This window comes from Elephantulus edwardii, unplaced genomic scaffold, assembly GCF_000299155.1.
Source record: "Elephantulus edwardii isolate Elephantulus edwardi_28Jun2011 unplaced genomic scaffold, EleEdw1.0 scaffold00007, whole genome shotgun sequence".
Classification (NCBI taxonomy): Eukaryota; Metazoa; Chordata; class Mammalia; order Macroscelidea; family Macroscelididae; genus Elephantulus; species Elephantulus edwardii.
Genome location: NW_006399757.1, coordinates 5,718,997 through 5,736,490, shown reverse-complemented (window position 1 = coordinate 5,736,490; position 17,494 = coordinate 5,718,997). Strand labels below are relative to the sequence as shown.

The following is a 17,494-nucleotide window of genomic DNA, read 5'->3' as shown; positions in this document are numbered from 1 at the left end:
CTCTTCACCATCCATCCTGATGCTGCCAATTGGTCCAGTGGTGAGAATCTTTGTCTTCTTGACATTGAGCCTCAATCCATATTGTAGGCTGCAGTCATTGACCCTCTGCAGCAGGTGCTTCAGCTCAGCTCTTCCTCGGTTTCAGCAAGCAGGGTTGTGTCATCTGCATAACGCAGATTGTTGATGGATCTTCCTTCAATCCTGACTCAACACTTTTCTTCATAGAGGAAGGTAAGCCAGTTCCTTAAGGGTCTTCCTCTGCAGCAAGAGCATGAGGTCCTCCTCAGTTTCAGCAAGCAGGGTTATGTCATCTACATAACGCAGATTGTTGATAGATCTTCCATCAATCCTGATGCCACATTTCTTCTCATAGAGCCCAGCCACCCTGATGATCTGTTCTGCATACATGTTGAAAAGGTATGGAGCCAGGACACATCCCTGGCATACGCCCTTCCCAATTTTAAACCATGCAGTGTTTCCTTGCTCTGTTTTGATGACTGCCTCTTGGTCCAAGTATAAGTTATGCATTAGCACAATCAAGTGTTCTGGGATTCCCATTCTTCTGAGAGAGTTAAACCAGGCTGCTCTGTGGGGGCAAGGATTCTGAAGCTTCATCTGACATACTTTGGACATTTTGAAAGGAGGGACCAGTCCTTGGAGAGGGACATAATGCTTGGGAGAGTGGAGGGACCCTCTATGAGGTGAATTAAATCAGTGACTAGGGTAACTGGAGTGGGTGTGTCAGAGACAGATTGGCATAGGATAGAGCAGGGTTTAGGGCTGTTGTACATAGGATCATTATGAATTGCAAGTGACTCGATGGCACATAACAACAACAACAACAACAACAACAACAGACTGAATAGGTATGAAGAGAAACTAGAACCCTAACACACTCCCTTTTCAATTTTAAACTCTCCTGATCTGTTCACACAATACCCTCCTCATCCAGGAGCAAAACTGAGTGCTCTGGGACTCCATTTCTTCTCAATGTCAATGACAATTTACTGTGATCCACACAGTTAAATGCCTTTGCATTTATAGTTGATAAAGCACATATAGACATTCTTCTGGTGGTCTTTACTTTCAGCCAGAATCCATCTGACATCATCAATGATGTCCCTGATGCTTAGTCCTTAATCCTTAATCCTTAATCATGCTTGAATTTCAGACAATTCTCTGTCTATCTACTGTTCTAGCTGCTTGTCAATAATCTTCAGTAATATTTTGCTTGCATGCGATGTTAATGATATTGTTCCATAGTTTCTACATTCAGTTGCATCATCTTTCTTGGGAGTGGGGAACAAATGGACCTCTTCCAGTCTTTTGACTTGACAGTTGTCCTTCAAATTTCCTGGCATAGACTAGTGAGCACATCCAGGGCTGAATCTGTCTCCATTTTGGAGCAGTTGGATTATGAAGGGCAGGCTGTTTTGATTTAATTGAAAAATCAGGTGTAAACTGAGCATAGTTTATTTCATTAACAATCAAGTGTAAACTAGCCATTTTGATTTAGTTAACAATCAGCTAGCTGTGGGCTGAAAACCTGTTGTCTAAATCAATGAGGACCTCATAGACGGGTCTTTGTATTTAAAAGTTGATTGGTTTGGTCCTGCCTAAGAGTCTCTAGTTTGGTGTTAATTATGTTTGGTGTTGCAGACCTAGGGTAAAGTATTTCTATAATTACTAATAAAGAGACAGACAGCCAGGAATAAGAGCAGAGAGAATGAAAAACAGGGGGCCAGCAAGTCTCAACTGATGAACCCCATTTCAGCTTCCCTGTATCTTTATTGAAAATTATTAGGAGGTAAATCACAAAGAGAATTCAATGCAAATGAAGCCAAGCTTTTTCTATTGAAAACCTTCCCCTTGACTCAGGAGGGAAGGGTCAGCAAATACAATGCAAGAATCTGGTAAACCCTTAAGGATTGCCTTAGTGCCTCAGGGTGAATTCTAGTTTTACCATGCCTCCCCCACATCTTGAGATAGCATTCAGTTTATTACAAGTATTTAGTATTGGCTTCCCATAGTTTGGGGAGAACTTTGTTCTAATTGGTACAGCACTTGTGTTAGTTTGCTGGATGGATGGAGAGATAGAGAGAGAGAGAGAGATAGAACTTTATGTTTACTAAAGTTGTTAATAGTTAACATACATTTTACTGAGTTTGAGGCAATAATCCCCCAGATTATTCCATCATTTCCTATGTATTTGAGCCCTCACACTGTCATAAACACAACAAATTCTTGTTTAAAAGCAAGAAAACAGACACTAATTCTTTTTCTCAGTACAAAAAAAAATAATGTAGTATATATGAACATTTATCTTCTTTGAAACCTTAAAAACAATTCATTTTATTCTGAAAGAAGAACAAGGTTTAGTTGCATTAATGACAAGTTAGTATTAAACAAATGACTGTTTCCTTTTTCCATATTGTTGTTATGTATCATCAAGTTGGAAGCGGGACTGGTATCCACTTCCAAAAACGCTTGCCTCCGAAACTCTATGAACTTGGAGAAAAAATGAAAGTTTTGCGTTTAAGACTTTCATTCATAGGGTCGCCACGACTCTACGGCACTTAACAACAACAACAACATCAAGTTGAGTAGAACTCAGCAAGCCTAAAAATAGGTATGAACTTTGTTCTATTCTGCACCATCCTCATCATATCTGACATACCTGAGTTCTTTGCTGCAGTCACTATGTCAATCCTTCTTCTTGAGAGTCTTCCTCTTTTTAACTGACCCTCCATCTTTCCAAGAATCAAGTGATTATTTGTACTAACTTATAACGCTTTTCCTCTACATGTTTAAAAATAAAAATGCTATGCTTATTTTACATATATGACTGATCTAACTTGGTTCTATTAAAAAATGTTATGCTGTACTTTGAAGTAGCTTGCACGGGTCTCAATCAGGCATTTTCTGTCTCTAAATAGAGAATGGAGATAGGATGCATCCCTGGCGTACGCCCTTCCCAATTTTGAACCATGCAGTGTTCCCTTGCTCTGTTCTGACGACTGCCTCCTGGTCCAAGTATAAGTTTCACATTAGAATGATCAAGTGTTCTGGAATTCCCATTCTTCTCAGAGTCAGCCACAGTTTGTTATGATCTACACAGTCAAATGCCTTTGCATAGTCAATGAAACACAGATAGACATTCCTCTGGTATTCCCTGTTTTCAGCCAAGATCCATCTAACATCAGCTACAATATCTCTAGTACCACGACCTCTTCTGAAACCAGCCTGGACTTCTGGTAGTTCTCTATTGATGTTCTGTTCCAGTCATTTTGGGATACTCTTCAGTAAAATCTTGCTTGCATGTGAAATCAGTGAAATTGTTCTGTAGTTTCCACATTCGGTTGGGTCACCTTTCTTTGGGATAGGAACAAATATTGATCTCTTCCAGTCAGTTGGCCAAGTGGTCGTTCTCCAGATTTCTTGGCACAACTTGGTGAGCACGTCCAGGGCAGCATCTGTTAACTGAAATATGTCAATTGGTATACCATCTATTCCTGGAGCCTTATTTTTTGCCATGTCCTTCAAGGGCGTACGCCAGGTATGCATCCTATCTCCATACCTTTTCAACCTATATGCAGAACAGATTATCCGGGAGGCTGGGCTCTATGAAGAGAAATGTGGAGTCAAGATTGGTGGACGAATTATCAACAATCTGCGTTATGCGGATGACACAACCCTGCTTGCTGAAACTGAGGAGGACCTGAAGTGCCTGCTGCAGAGTGTCAAGGACTGCAGCCTACAATATGGATTGAGGCTCAATGTCAAGAAGACAAAGATTCTCACCACTGGACCAATTGGCAGCATCAGGATGGATGGTGAAGAGATTGAGATTGTACACAGCTTTAGTTTGCTTGGCTCCATAGTCAACAGTCTTGGCACCAGCAGCCAGGAAATTAAAAGGCGCATTGCCATGGGAAAGACTGCTGTTAAGGACCTCTCCAAAGTGCTGAAGAGCAGTGGTGTCTCTCCGGAGACTAAGGTGTGTCTGATACAGGCCATGGTCTTCGCAATCACCTGTTATGCATCAGAGAGTTGGATGATGACCAAGGAGGATAGAAGGAGAATTGATGCCTTTGAGCTGTGGTGCTGGAGAAGAGTATTGAGAATACCATGGACTGCTAGGAAAACAAACAGATTTGTCTTGGAGAGGGTTAAACCGGGTGGCTCCTTGGAGGCAAGGATTCTGAGGCTCCGTCTAACTTACTTTGGACATGTAGTGAGGAGAGACCGGTCCTTGGAGAGGGACATCATGCTTGGGAGGGTGGAGGGACGGTGCAGGAGAGGAAGGCCCTCTATGAGGTGGATTGATTCAGTGACTGGGATAACTGGGATGGGAGTGTCAGAGACACTGCAATTGGCACAGGACAGAGCAGAGTTTAGGGCTGTTGTACATAGGGTCACTATGAGTCGCAGGCGACTCAACGGCACATAACAACAACAACAACAACAAATAGAGAATGCTTTGTTTTAAATTTTAAGTTCTTCTTAAAAATGATGAAAAAATTATATAAACATATCAAAATAAAAAAACACGCTAGAAATTACCACTGACCTGAAGAGGAAAAAGAATCTATTTGTTTTTGTGGAATGTGGGTTTTTATGGTTATTCTAGCAGTAACTAGAGAACAAACTATGAAAAAGAGCTTGACATGGTTAAAGTTATTCCTTCATTTTTCAAATATTTGTGAAACACCTGCAACATGTTAGGCAAGAACTTTTAAAAAAAGTGAGTAATTAAGTTAGAGGACGGTATGTTATATGGGGAAAAGAGGAAGGAAAGGGTAAAAGAACAAAAGTTGGAGACAGATGTAGATAAATAGATGATGATGATAGAAAGATAGATAGATATAGAGATAGAGATGTATAAAATAAATTTTAATCCAGTATACGCTATCTCTAGTTTTAGGTACCATTTTGTGTTCAATGAAATTTTCAAAATTTCTGCAAGCCAGAAAATATTTACCATGGGTCGGCCCTCTTAATTCACTAGTTTTGTTTTAAATTTTTGTTTTGTATTAGTTTTTGATATGTGACCCTCAGCCACAGGGAGCCTCCATCATCCAGCATAAAAATTCACATTTCACAATAGCTATCAGCGTGCAGACGTAGCCAAGCATTAAACACATTTTTAAATTCCAACACGCCTAAATGATGTTGAACTATAAGCCGAGACCCCCAATCCATCTGACAAGACCAACCCACTGACACCCACGTGGGATGGAAAAAACCAAAAGAAACCCAAATGTTCCATACGTGGCCCTCAGCAAGATGCTTCCCTAAAGAGGCCCCATATACGTTTTAGTAGTTGTCTGAAGTATTGTGTGAATGTACCACAAATTCTGAATATATTTGATTGCAGTTGGATTTGGACTGTTTCCATATTCTTGCAATTGTGACTAACTCTGCTATTAACTACTTTTAAATTTAATTATTCATCAGTGTGTTGCATATGAGGGCAAAACAAAGTAAAACAAAAAACATTAAATGTCATAATCTTTAGTAACCAATTTAATGAAAAAAAGTATTTAACAGAAGAAAAAAATCATGATCCATTTAGTAGAAATGAGAGTTCACAATACTAATGAACAGAAATACCCTGCGTTTATAGAAAACAATACATATGGAAAATTAGAGCGGTATGGCAGATTTTTATTTTAGATAATGTATTGAATGTCATAGTTTCATTTTCTTTTTTCTTATTTTGTAATATACTTTGTTATAATAAAATGACTTACTGCCCAAAAGGGCAGAAATTAATTTGTAAGAGATTAAAAGTCAGATCCTAGAATGGTGTTACAAGTTTTGAACATAGCACACAAAAATCTAAGTAATATTTTCTTAACAAAATTCATTCAGAAAAATTTTCCAATATTATTACAAGAATATGTAGACTAATAGGTACAAAAATATTCTTGGGTTATCACTAGTTTTATTGTTGCAATCTTTAGTTTATTATGCTCCATTATTTAACTTCTAATTTTCTTTAAATAATATATGGACACATTTGTCTGTTTTTATATAAAATTTATACAAGTTGATTAGTTTATGCATAAACTATTATTTTGTAGCTTCTTTGTAAACTTTGTAATTTCTAAGACACTTTGATTATCAAATATGAACATTAGTAGGTTAAAATATGCAAAAGGTATTATGCATTAGTGTGGTCTTGCATATACAGATTCTTAGACAAAGATCTGAGAGCAACACTTTCTTTCGGAAGCAATCTCAAGAAATGAGTTGAAAAGTGTGAGAGGGAAGAGTATGGACTTCATAAATGCTATATTTTCTACAATGTTACTAATGTGACTAACGGGATTTTATTATGTGAATTATCTCAGACATAAATGACCTGGTAGTCATTTACCACTAGTCCACCAGAATTGCCACTGCCTTTAGGGAGCTCAATAGGGTAAAATCGTTTACTCTGGAGGCAAAGATTTTGGAGCTCTGTCTCACATCGTTTGGCATATTGTCAGGAGAGACAGTCCTAGGAGAAGGACATCATGTTTGGAAGGGCAGAGGGACAATGCAGGAGAGGAATACCCTGGGCAACATGGGTTGACACAGTGAATGGGATAATAAGGGTAGGTGTTGGAGACAGTGAGATTGGCTCAGAATAGGACAGGGTTCAAAGCTATAGTGCATAGGGATGCTAGGATTCACTGGTGATTCAATAGCACATAACAATAACAGTGGCAAAAACCCTGCTGTAATCCTAAAGGCATGTGGTTCAAATCTACCCTCCTATAAAATTACCACACCTGAAAATCTGCTGGATGGTAATCTATGCGTTGGTTTCCACTGACACAACAACAAGTCACCAGTGCTCCCTAAAGGCAGTGACTATTGTTGTTATATGCTGTCGAGTTAACCATAACACATAATAATCCAATCACCCATTGTTCAGAACAATGGCTCTGAACCTTGTCCTATCCTGAGCCAAATTAAAATCAGACTTTAAGTATTTTAAGAGATTTTGATGAGTAATTAGGCAAACATACACTCTGGAGACTAAGGTGCGTTTGATACAGGCCATGGTCTTCGCAATCACTTGTTATGCATCAGAGAGTTGGACAATGACCAGAGGATAGAAGGAGAATTGATGCCTTTGAGCTGTGGTGTTGGAGAAGAGTATTGAGACTACCATGGATCAACAGATTTGTCCTGGAAAGGGTTAAACCGGGTGGCTCCTTGGAGGCAAGGATTCTGAGGATCCATCTAACTTACTTTGGACATGTTTTGAGGAGAAACCGGTCCTTAGAGAAGGACATCATGCTTGGGAGGGTGGAGGGACGGCGCAGGAGAGGAAGGCCCTCTATGAGGTGGATTGATTCAGTGACTGGGATAATTGGGATGGTAGACAGTGCGATTGGCACAGGACAGAGCGGAGTTTAGGGCTGTTGTACATAGGGTCGCTATGAGTCGCAGGCGACTCGATGGCACATAACAACAACAACAATTAGGCAAAAAAATTCAAAGAAAAATAAGAGGGAAATTAAGAGCCTGGAGTTGAAATCAGATTGCATAAAGAGTAACAAAGAGAAAAGAGCATATTAATATATGTGAAATATATGTATTTGTATATATGATATATTTGAAAGATATGTAAGAAGAATAAAAAGAAAAAGTGTGGAAGCAGGAAAAATCAAAACAAAAACTTCCAAGTGTTTGCCTTGACAGACTTGAGAAATAATGGTTCAAACAGACCAAAAAAAAAAAAAAAAGAGAGAGACAGAGGAGTGGGGGAGGGGGGGAAAGGAAGTGAAGGACAGAAAGGAAGAAAAGAAGAAAAGGTGATAGGAGGTGGCAGGGAGATATAGTATCTATCAAAATAAACACTTTTTTAAAAAAAATTCTTTATTTAATGTTGCCCATTAAGGTATTTTGTAAACTAGAGGTTTTAAAATAGTTCTTTACTTAACTAAATTGAGGTTTGTAATTAAATTATAAACTAGAAGGAAAGAATGGTGAATGAAATGAAAAATTCATCAGCAAGTATTTCCCATCAACCACTTGTTCATGCTTAGATCAAACATATCTAATAATTTCTTGTTAAATCCATCAGTTTTCATTAGAAGAGTAATTTTGGTTAGTAAAAGGTAATGGTTACAGTGTGTTACACAATTAACACAGTGTGAAATGAACTAAAATACGTTCTCTAGAAATGATTTTCTGTAACACTAGATATATAAATGTAAGATTTTTCTAAGCTCTCAATCATGTTAAATCAAGTCAAAGTACATTGATATTGCTGTTGAAAAGAAATGTTGCCATTTAGGCTTTAAAAATTGATAGATTTTTGCAAGAAGGTAATAAAGCCTGAGATGTATATGCATATACATATATGTTTTAAGTAACCCTGATGTCTGCCTACAAATCAAACCTGTTGTCACTGAGTCAATTCCCAACCATGACTACATTGGGAATCATGACCACCCTGTAGGAGAGAACTGGGTTGCCTGTAGGGTTCCCAAAGTTGTAACCTTTGCAAACGCCAACTGTCACATCTCTCTCCTTTATAACAGGTTGGAGGGTTCAAACCACTAACTTTTCAGTTAGAAGCCAACTGTTTTGAATATTATGCTACCTGGGCTAAGGAACTACCTGGGCACTTCTGAGGTCAAAGCCTTGAAGTGTTTATTGAGCCACTGAAAGCTCAGTTCTATGTTGTCTATTTTTTAACATTTTTGGTGTACAGTTAGTGTAAATTCTTTGAAAATATGAAAAAGCAGTGAAAAGGAAAAATATTATTATCCAAATATAGTTACAAAATTTCTCATAATTTTTGCCCTGTTTTTATCTATTATGTTGCAAGTGCCGTAATGCATACATAACTATTATTGTTCATGCAGTACATACACATTACATACATATGTACATAATACTAACTGCACTGTTTCTATTTTACTTTATTCTAGCACTTAATACAGTTTATTTTGTTATAGTTTATATAGAAAAGTGCACTACTGATAAGTGTGCAGTTGATCTTGAGAAATCAACGCCTAACCGCAATCATCAGATAATATAGTCAGTCATCTCAAAACCCGTTCCAGTCAATAAAATGACCAGTAGTTCTAGAAACCAAATCCAGCTCATTGTCATCCAATTAATTATAAGACAGAAGAGAGCTGCCTCACAGGAATTTCCACAGAAGAACCTATGCCCAGATCTGTGGTGTTGGAGAAGAGTACTGAATAGCCCATGGACTGCCAAAGGACAAACAAATGTTTTGAAAAAAATCTAGTCAGGGTGCTCCTTAAAGGCAAAAAAAGATGAAACGTCATCTCACACGCTTTGGACATGTTGTTAGGAGGGGCTTGTCCTTGGAAAATGTCACCCAGGGAAAGATAGATGACCAGTTAAAGAAAGGAAATCTCTCAACAAGATGGATGACACAGACTATGACAACGGGCTCAAAAATATCAAGGATAGTGAGGATAGCGTATTATAGGACAAGATCTTTTGTTCATTGGGTCCCTATGAGGCCTACCCAACTTGAAGACATCTAACAACAACAACATCCCTCTCCCTATTTTATAGAAGCAGACTGTTACATCTTTCTCCTACAAAGTGACTGATGAGTGAGTACTGTTGACCTTCGGTTTAGCAGTTGAACTCTAACAGCTGCTTCTTTAGGACACAGGTTGCTCTAGAGTCAGTCAAGTCCAGTTCATGGCTACTGTGTGTGTCAGAGTAGAACTGTGGGAAATGGCTAATATTTCAGAAGGTGGCCACCAGGTCTTCTGACACATCACTAAGTGGACTTGAATTTCCAACCTTTATGTTAGCAGCTATAAGTACATTGATAATACTTCTGGTAATAAACTAATCTACTTTAAGTCATTGTAGAGAAGATTACCTGTTTATATCACCGCAATGAAAGGTAAAGAGAGAGTACTTTCGTAAACTATTGCTGCATGTGTTTTGTCAGTAGTTTGCTTGTTTTTATTTTAATTGCTTAGTAGTTTTCTACTATAGAATAGAGAAGAAAGTGTACACATTTATTCATATTTTGAAAAACTTTAGGGTTATTTCTAATTTGGGCTAACATGTACAAAACTGCAATGAACATATATGGGCATGTTTTTAGTTTCTTGGTTAAATAATCAGAGGAGAAAATTATCACATAATTGATGTTTAACTTTTAATATGCTCAATAAATTATTTTTCAAATATATCCTATCAAGTCACTAAAGCTCTGTTTCATCAGTCTTTTTATTTCTCAGTGTTTTCTTTTGGGTGGTTTCTGATTCTATATCTCTGTGTTAACTTCTCTTTTCTCCTGAAATTGGAAACCTGTTGTTAACTTCATCTCATGAAATCTCTTGCTCCTATTTTATCTCTTGCTTCTTTACTTTATCTTCCTTTTTTATTGTTTGCCCATATTGAGCATGACAGTTTTTTAAATGTTCTTGCATGTCAAATCTATCACTACAACTATGTATTTCTAATTTGGGATTACATTTCCTTTCTTCATATATCTGTTATTTTTTCCCCTTTGGAGAACTTTCTTTCCCTTAAAATAAGGCACACATATCCTCTGAATTTCCTATTTTTAGAAATTACTCCAAAACAGAAAGCACTGTAGAGAATGAGATCTGAAAGAAGGAAAGCCTATTTCTTCTCCTTGTAACAGAAATATCAGTCCTCTATTACCTGCAGTCCAGTATTTGAAAGTAGTGGATTTGTTTGTTTGTTTGTTCCATTTTTTCTCTGGTTATTTTTGTTGTGAAGATAATTCCACACCACCTATAACCCATACTGAGTTCCCACAGAGACATAAAAGATGATAAGGGTGTGTGTTGCCTTGAAGTATATCCTGCTAACTAAAAGGTCAGCTGTTCTGTGGAAGAAAGATGAGCATTCTCCTCCTGTAAAAAGTTACAGCCTCAGAAAGCTAGGAAGGGTCAGTATGAGTTCAAGCTGACTGGAAGACAGTGGTGTTGGTTTTGGGTTTTAACAAACTAAAGCATAGAAAGTCAACTCTTGGTTGAGGGACCCATCATATGCTATTTGCAACAGTCATTAAATTCTGAACTACAAATAGAATACATTACATTCTACTACATCTCTGTGATCAGACTAAGAGTTGACACCTAAAGGTCGGGTCTGGAGGGAGTTGTGCTGCCAAACTGAATGCATAAGATTTGAATCTACCAGCTGTTCTGTGGGAGGAAGATGGCCAATCTCTGAAACCCAGCTAGGGGGTCAACTATGGGTCGGTTCTTATACATAATGACAACTTCGTGTATATTAACCTAAGTCCTCTAAAAACCAGGATCCTAAAATGCCCTGGAGTCCTCTCCATTAGCAGAGGTTCACTCATTCATCCCCGGAACAAACTATGTTTAATAAACTCTCTAACCTTTTATTCAAATCCCTGACTTGTCTCCGTTCTTCCTACTAAATTCTGTGCTGCGCAGTCCCTCTCCTCAGTTACCTCCTATTCCTCTCCCTGTTACTCTCCCAGAACATTTCCTGCCTTGATTTCACAGTAAGAAAAGGGAATACCAAGGCCCTTGCCCAAATTACTAAAAAAATAATGTTAGGGATTAAAACAAGCCTTTTCTAATTTGTCTTTAGCCCACCTTAATAGAAATAACCAGATTTTCCTTTGTGTTTTGTTTCACATTTCATAAATGTCCCTTCAGTTAGTTAATAAATATGTAAATATGTAGTATTTTAAAGTCAATATTAATACAAAATAGTAGATAATCTTATAGTATGAATAAATTATGTCTTTAAAAAAAAACATAAAACTATTTTCAGGAAAATAGTGAGCCTCACCAGTTTGTGTAAGTCAGAACTATAGCTGTGGTGGGTGGTCTAGCTGGTAAAGAGTTGCAATGCCAATCCAAAAGCAGATGATTAGTATCTAATCTCCTTGGGAGAAAGGTGAGCAGTCACTAGTGCAATTTATAGCTTCTGAAAACCCACCAAAGGGTCAGCTACAATTTGGTTCCGACTTGATGGCAATTAGGTTGAGATTTTAAGCAAATGTAAGACATTATGCTTGCCATTGAAAAAAACTCAAAATGTAATTGGGACAAGATCATATGATAGGTGTTGTTGGCAATTCAAAAATATGTACATTTTAAAGGGGATCTAAAACATCTTCCAATAAGAAGATGAAATACCGTATGGTATCTGTGGTGGTTTGGTGATAATGAGCTGCACTGCCAACCTAAGGCAGAAGATTAGAATCTACCAGGTGCGCCAAGGGGGGAAGATGATCAATTTCTCCCATGTGATTTGTTGCTTCTGAAAACCTTCTGGCGGGTCAGCTGTGAGTAGTCAGTTCTGACTTGATGGTACAAATAATAGCAATCATGTGAAAGATTTTATCAAATCATGGCAATTTTAATTTTATTTCTCATTTCTAAATAACAATTTCTGCATTATGTGTGAATTAATCTGCAATATTTAAAATGTAACAGTAACTTCTTTATAACAAAGGAAATGTAAAAGGTTAATGATACCATTTTAGTAATGAAAATTTACAAGTAGGAGATGTAAAACTGGTAAGTCTTTTGAAAGGCACTTAGACAATATGTCAAAGTCCCTAAGAATTGATTCATAGCCCTTGACATATCCTACAAATATTCTGAAAGTTACAAAAACATAAAAAGTTGATTGAAATGCTGTTCACAATAATTTAATAGATGCAACACAATGCACAGTAAATGAAAAATGTATAGTATTATATAATAATATTATATATACCTCATTTGGTGAATTTTTCTGAATTAGAGTAATAAAAAGATCAAACAGATGATAAAAACATTAAGCATATTGCCAAGTTAGTAACTGATTTACTATAAATGGGCAACAATGATAGAAGATGAAGACATGAAAAATTAAGTATAATGCTTGAGAACATTACTACATGTCATTTCTCTACTTAAAGTGTTTCTTTTAATGTGATTGTTTTGTTGTTATTGATTTTTTAAAATGTAAACAATTGTTTGAAGTAGAACAAATTTTACTCATTTTCTGATGTTTTCACTTATCAATGTTATTTTAAAAAATTCTTCATTTATAAGTGCTATGTTCAAACTTTCTAAGGTATAAATCAATGTGTGTATCCACTTTGTATTGTTTGCTAGTAATTTACATTGTGATAATATCTTCTATATGTTGTTGTGTTGATGTTGAGGTTTTTAGGTGTCGTTGAGTCAAGTACAAATTATAGTGACTCTATGAACAAAAAAGGTCTGAAGAACTCTGTTCTGTGCCATCCTCACATTTCCTGACACACAAGAGCCCATTGCAGCATTCACCGTGTCAATCCACCTATGTTGATTATTATAAAATTTAGATAATTTCACTTTTTTTGTTCTAAGATCATTAATCACACAATGTTATTTATGATTAAATGCAAACAATTGATTTTTAATTAATGTACTCTGTTTAATTGATATGAATGTCAACCAAAAAGACCAATTTATTTCATTAAGGATTTCTCCTGTTGTGTTTCAAAGTCTTAACTATATTATCTACTTTAACTTCACCTCCTTTTCTGATTTGTTGTTGTTGCTGTTAAGTGCCATCGAGTCGCAGGCGTCTCACAGCAACCCTATTTCTGGTTTACTGACTCATAATCCATCATTGAAATTCAATATGAGACTTTTCATTATTAAAAATCCACCCTTTCCTTATATTATCTAGCTGTCATTTTAGATGTCTGAAGAAAGCCAATGTCAAGAAATTAAAACATTACTGGACTGTTTTTTCACAAAATGAAAATTTATAGAAACACTCTTAGAAAAGCAGGACGTCCTGCAAACAGAAAAGACCAGAACAAATAACTTGGGTGTCTCTAAATGTCCCTGTCTAACACCAGATGGAGAAAACTGGACAGAATGGCAGATGAAGGGAGAATTCCCAGAGGAGGTAACTGTTTCCCCACTCTCACACAGCCAGGTGTACTGAAGACAGCCGAGATAAGAATTTGTTAATAGGACAAGCCAAAAAATTCAGGAATTTGCAAATTGAACAGGTGAAAATGTAACTGGTGATAATTGAAAGCTAATTATCCTCAGCTAGCAATTGGCAACCAGGTGTTCTGAGTCACCTAAAAGGCAAAACAGGGAGGGCTGTGAAGATATTTGCTTTTGGCACAGATGAGATAAATGAGTTTCCTAACTGAGGCTTTGGGAAAGAAAAATGATTAGTCTGTTTATTTCTACTATGCTTTGGCATGCCTAAGAACTGAACCTGAAAGAAGAGAGACTGCAAAGCACAGTAATTATGGCATGAGTGTAAGAAGTGTCTTGTATTTATTTTTTTTCCTAAAGAGGCAGTTTCCCAAGTGAATAAAGGGAGAAATCTAGTAACTACCAATTACACATCTACTGCCTTTGGGTCATATTGAGATATGCTGCCTTTACTCTTTAGAAAGTGCTAGGGAGAACTGGGTGGAGAGAGAAGGGAGACTTCATGTCTATCAATATATTTAATATATTCCTGTAAACTGATCATATTTTTTAAATGCCATGATTCAGGAGGATGGGAAAAAGTGATGGATTCGATGTTACAAAGGAGCAAATTAAGGATTCAAACTCAAAAACTTTTGGCCTCAAAGTCCATATTCTTTTCATTATACTATGGTAATTTTTTGTTGAAAATTTCCTCCTGCTTACAAAAAAGTAAAGGACCCTTTTTCATATTCTGTCTCTAAATTTTAATTATGAGTCTTAAAGATTATACGGTTCTCCAATTTTTAAATGAAGCTCCATATGAAAAGTTTAACATAAAGTAGACCCATCACAAATTTACAACTCCATGAATTTCCATAGGATAAGCATATCCAGTGTAACTCAGTCAAAACAAAGAACATGTCTAAAATTTAGCAATCTCTTTGTGCCTTTCATAAGCATTATCTTCCCCATAACAGTAATTGTTATTATAGTTGTAGGTGCCATTGAGTTGAATACAGCGCATAGTGACCTTAGGAACAACGGACCTGAACTTGGTTCTATGCTGCACCAACCTTACTATATCTGATAGGATCAAGTCCACTGTCACAGTCACTGTGCCAATCCAGCTTGTTGAGGGTCTTCCTCTCTTTCATTGATCTTTGACTATCTTTTTCCAAGGTCTAGCCCCTCCTGACATGTCTGAAGTCTTCTCGGTCTTGTACCAATGTTCTTACTGTTATGTGTCATTGCATATACTGCAACTCATAGCAAATCTGAGAACAATAGATCTGAAGCCTGACTTATCCTGTGCCATTATCAGCCTATCTGAGCCCACTGTGACAATCACTGGGTCAGTTCATTTTTGGGGTTAGTCTGTCTCACAGTGACTTTCTGCCTTTCCAAGTGTGATGCTATTGCAAGGAATTGCTACTCCTAGAAACACATTCAAAATATGTGTTATGCAAAGTAAACATCTCTTTTTATAATTCTTTCTAAGAATAACAGCAGACTATTATAAGAAGTCCCAAGTCAATGTAGTCCCAAATGCTTGACCTGCTATGTAAGTCCTTGATTCCTGACATCGATAGCTCCTTCTTTTCTCCATTTCCTACCTCTTCTATGTTCTTGGGTTCATTTGCTATAAGGTCTCTCACAAACTCAGACCCCTTGGGGTAACGATTCATGTGACCTTAGGTAATAGGCTGGTTTTCAAGAAACTAATAGATCCTGTGGCCTGGATCCTGTAGGTTGTGCCTTGTGGCACAGCTAGATGGCAACTGTGGGTGATCTGGGTTCATGGTGCAGAGACTGGTGAGCAACTGCAAACTATGTCTCAGGCAAGAGAGATTTCCAAAGGAGAAAGAAGTGCCTGGCACTGAGGTCCCATGAGCTCATATAAATCTCTAGTAGGGTGGGGCTTGTATCTCCTCCTAATATTCTCTCTTTGATAAAATAATTATTGTAGCATATAACAAACATTTAAGTTTTTGGCTAGGAAAGACAATTTTGAACAATAAACATTAGACACCAAGATCATCCTTGCCTCCAATGATACCTTGATTACACTTTCTCCAAAACAGACGTATTCTTTTGTCAGTACATTGTATATTATGTGCTCTTCTCCAATACCGTAACTCAGAGGCATAGATTCTTCTTCTGTCATCCTAATTGTCTAGCTTTCAGATTTATATGTAATATTTTTCTATACAACTTAGCTGCAATATTTCTTTATTGCAAGGTCCTTTCCAAATTTTGGGCTAAATTTTATGCTGATATGCTCTTTTTTAATTATCTGGAAAATGTTGATAGAACTGAGATTATTTCTTCAAAAAATTACTAGAAGAATGATTTTACCACTAAATTTACTTAAACTTGTTGTCATGGTTGGGAGTTTTAAAACTATGCAACAATTTCTTTTATAGCTTTTTGTTGTTTTTATTTATTCATTTTATTTAGTTCTTTTTCTAGGAGTTTGTTTATTACACTTTCATAAGAGCCCCTTAATATCACTTTCAACTCTATAAAATTGCTAGTAGTGTCTCTTATCTAATTCTCTTTTTTCTTATCTAATTCTTAATATTGATGACTTTTATCTCTCATGTCTATAGTATCTCTTTAGTTAAAAATCTACTTTGTCTCATGTTTATATGAATGCATCAGATGTTCTTGCTAGTCTCTTTTATAGGATTTTAATTCTACCTTTTCATGGCTTTAGCTTTAAACTGCCCCTCATAACAGCAATATAATAGTGATTTTTATTTTTTGTCCTTTCTGGAAATCTTTCCTTAAAATTTGAAAATTCAAGCTATTAACACATAATGTAATTACTGGTAATTTACTTTGAAAATATCAATACTTCCTAGACACGCACATTAGAAGACCTCACAAGATAGAGAACACAAAATTTGTGGACATAATACAATTTTTTAAGATGTTTCAGTTGTGTTTTTTTTAATCTATGTCTTTAAATACATTTGTTAAAGAATATAGGAAGGTAACAATTTTTGTTGTTGTTGTTACTTAAAAAAAGATTGAGTTTCTTCATGCTGCACAATAAGTGAATAGAAGCGGCTACAGAGTTGATTTTGATTTGATCTTTATTTAATGGAAACTGTACTATTTGTTATGGATGTATTTCCGTAGTCTCAAATATGTATTTTGTATAACACAAATCCAATTGTATTAATGCTTGTCTTCTCACCATTCTCATTCATCCCTGTAAGACTGTAAGTTCATCAGGAGAGAGGGTAGGAAATGATGGGACTGCTGTGTAGTCTACATTCTAACACTTAGTAGAGTCAGAACTTACTTAAGTTAATATGTTCAATGACACTAAACTTTTAAGGCAGTAATAATTTGCTCTGGTGGCCTAGTAGAAAGAAGCTGAGCTGCAATCTTGAAGGCACTTCGTTCAAATCCACCAGACACAGTGCAGGAGAAAGATAGGAAATCTCCTGAGAGATTAATTGCCTCTGAAAACCCACTGAAGAGTAAGATATAGGTTGGTTCTGGCTTAACAGCAAATAACAACAACAATAATTTTTCTCAAAAAAAAA

The 17,494-nt window shown here is 36.5% G+C and overlaps 1 pseudogene; it reads right to left on the bottom strand.

The window, feature by feature from the left end:
* Positions 1-15,622, bottom strand: part of LOC102844802 — an 84,977-nt pseudogene extending 69,355 nt beyond the window's left edge.
* Between the last annotated feature and the right edge of the window lie 1,872 nt (positions 15,623-17,494).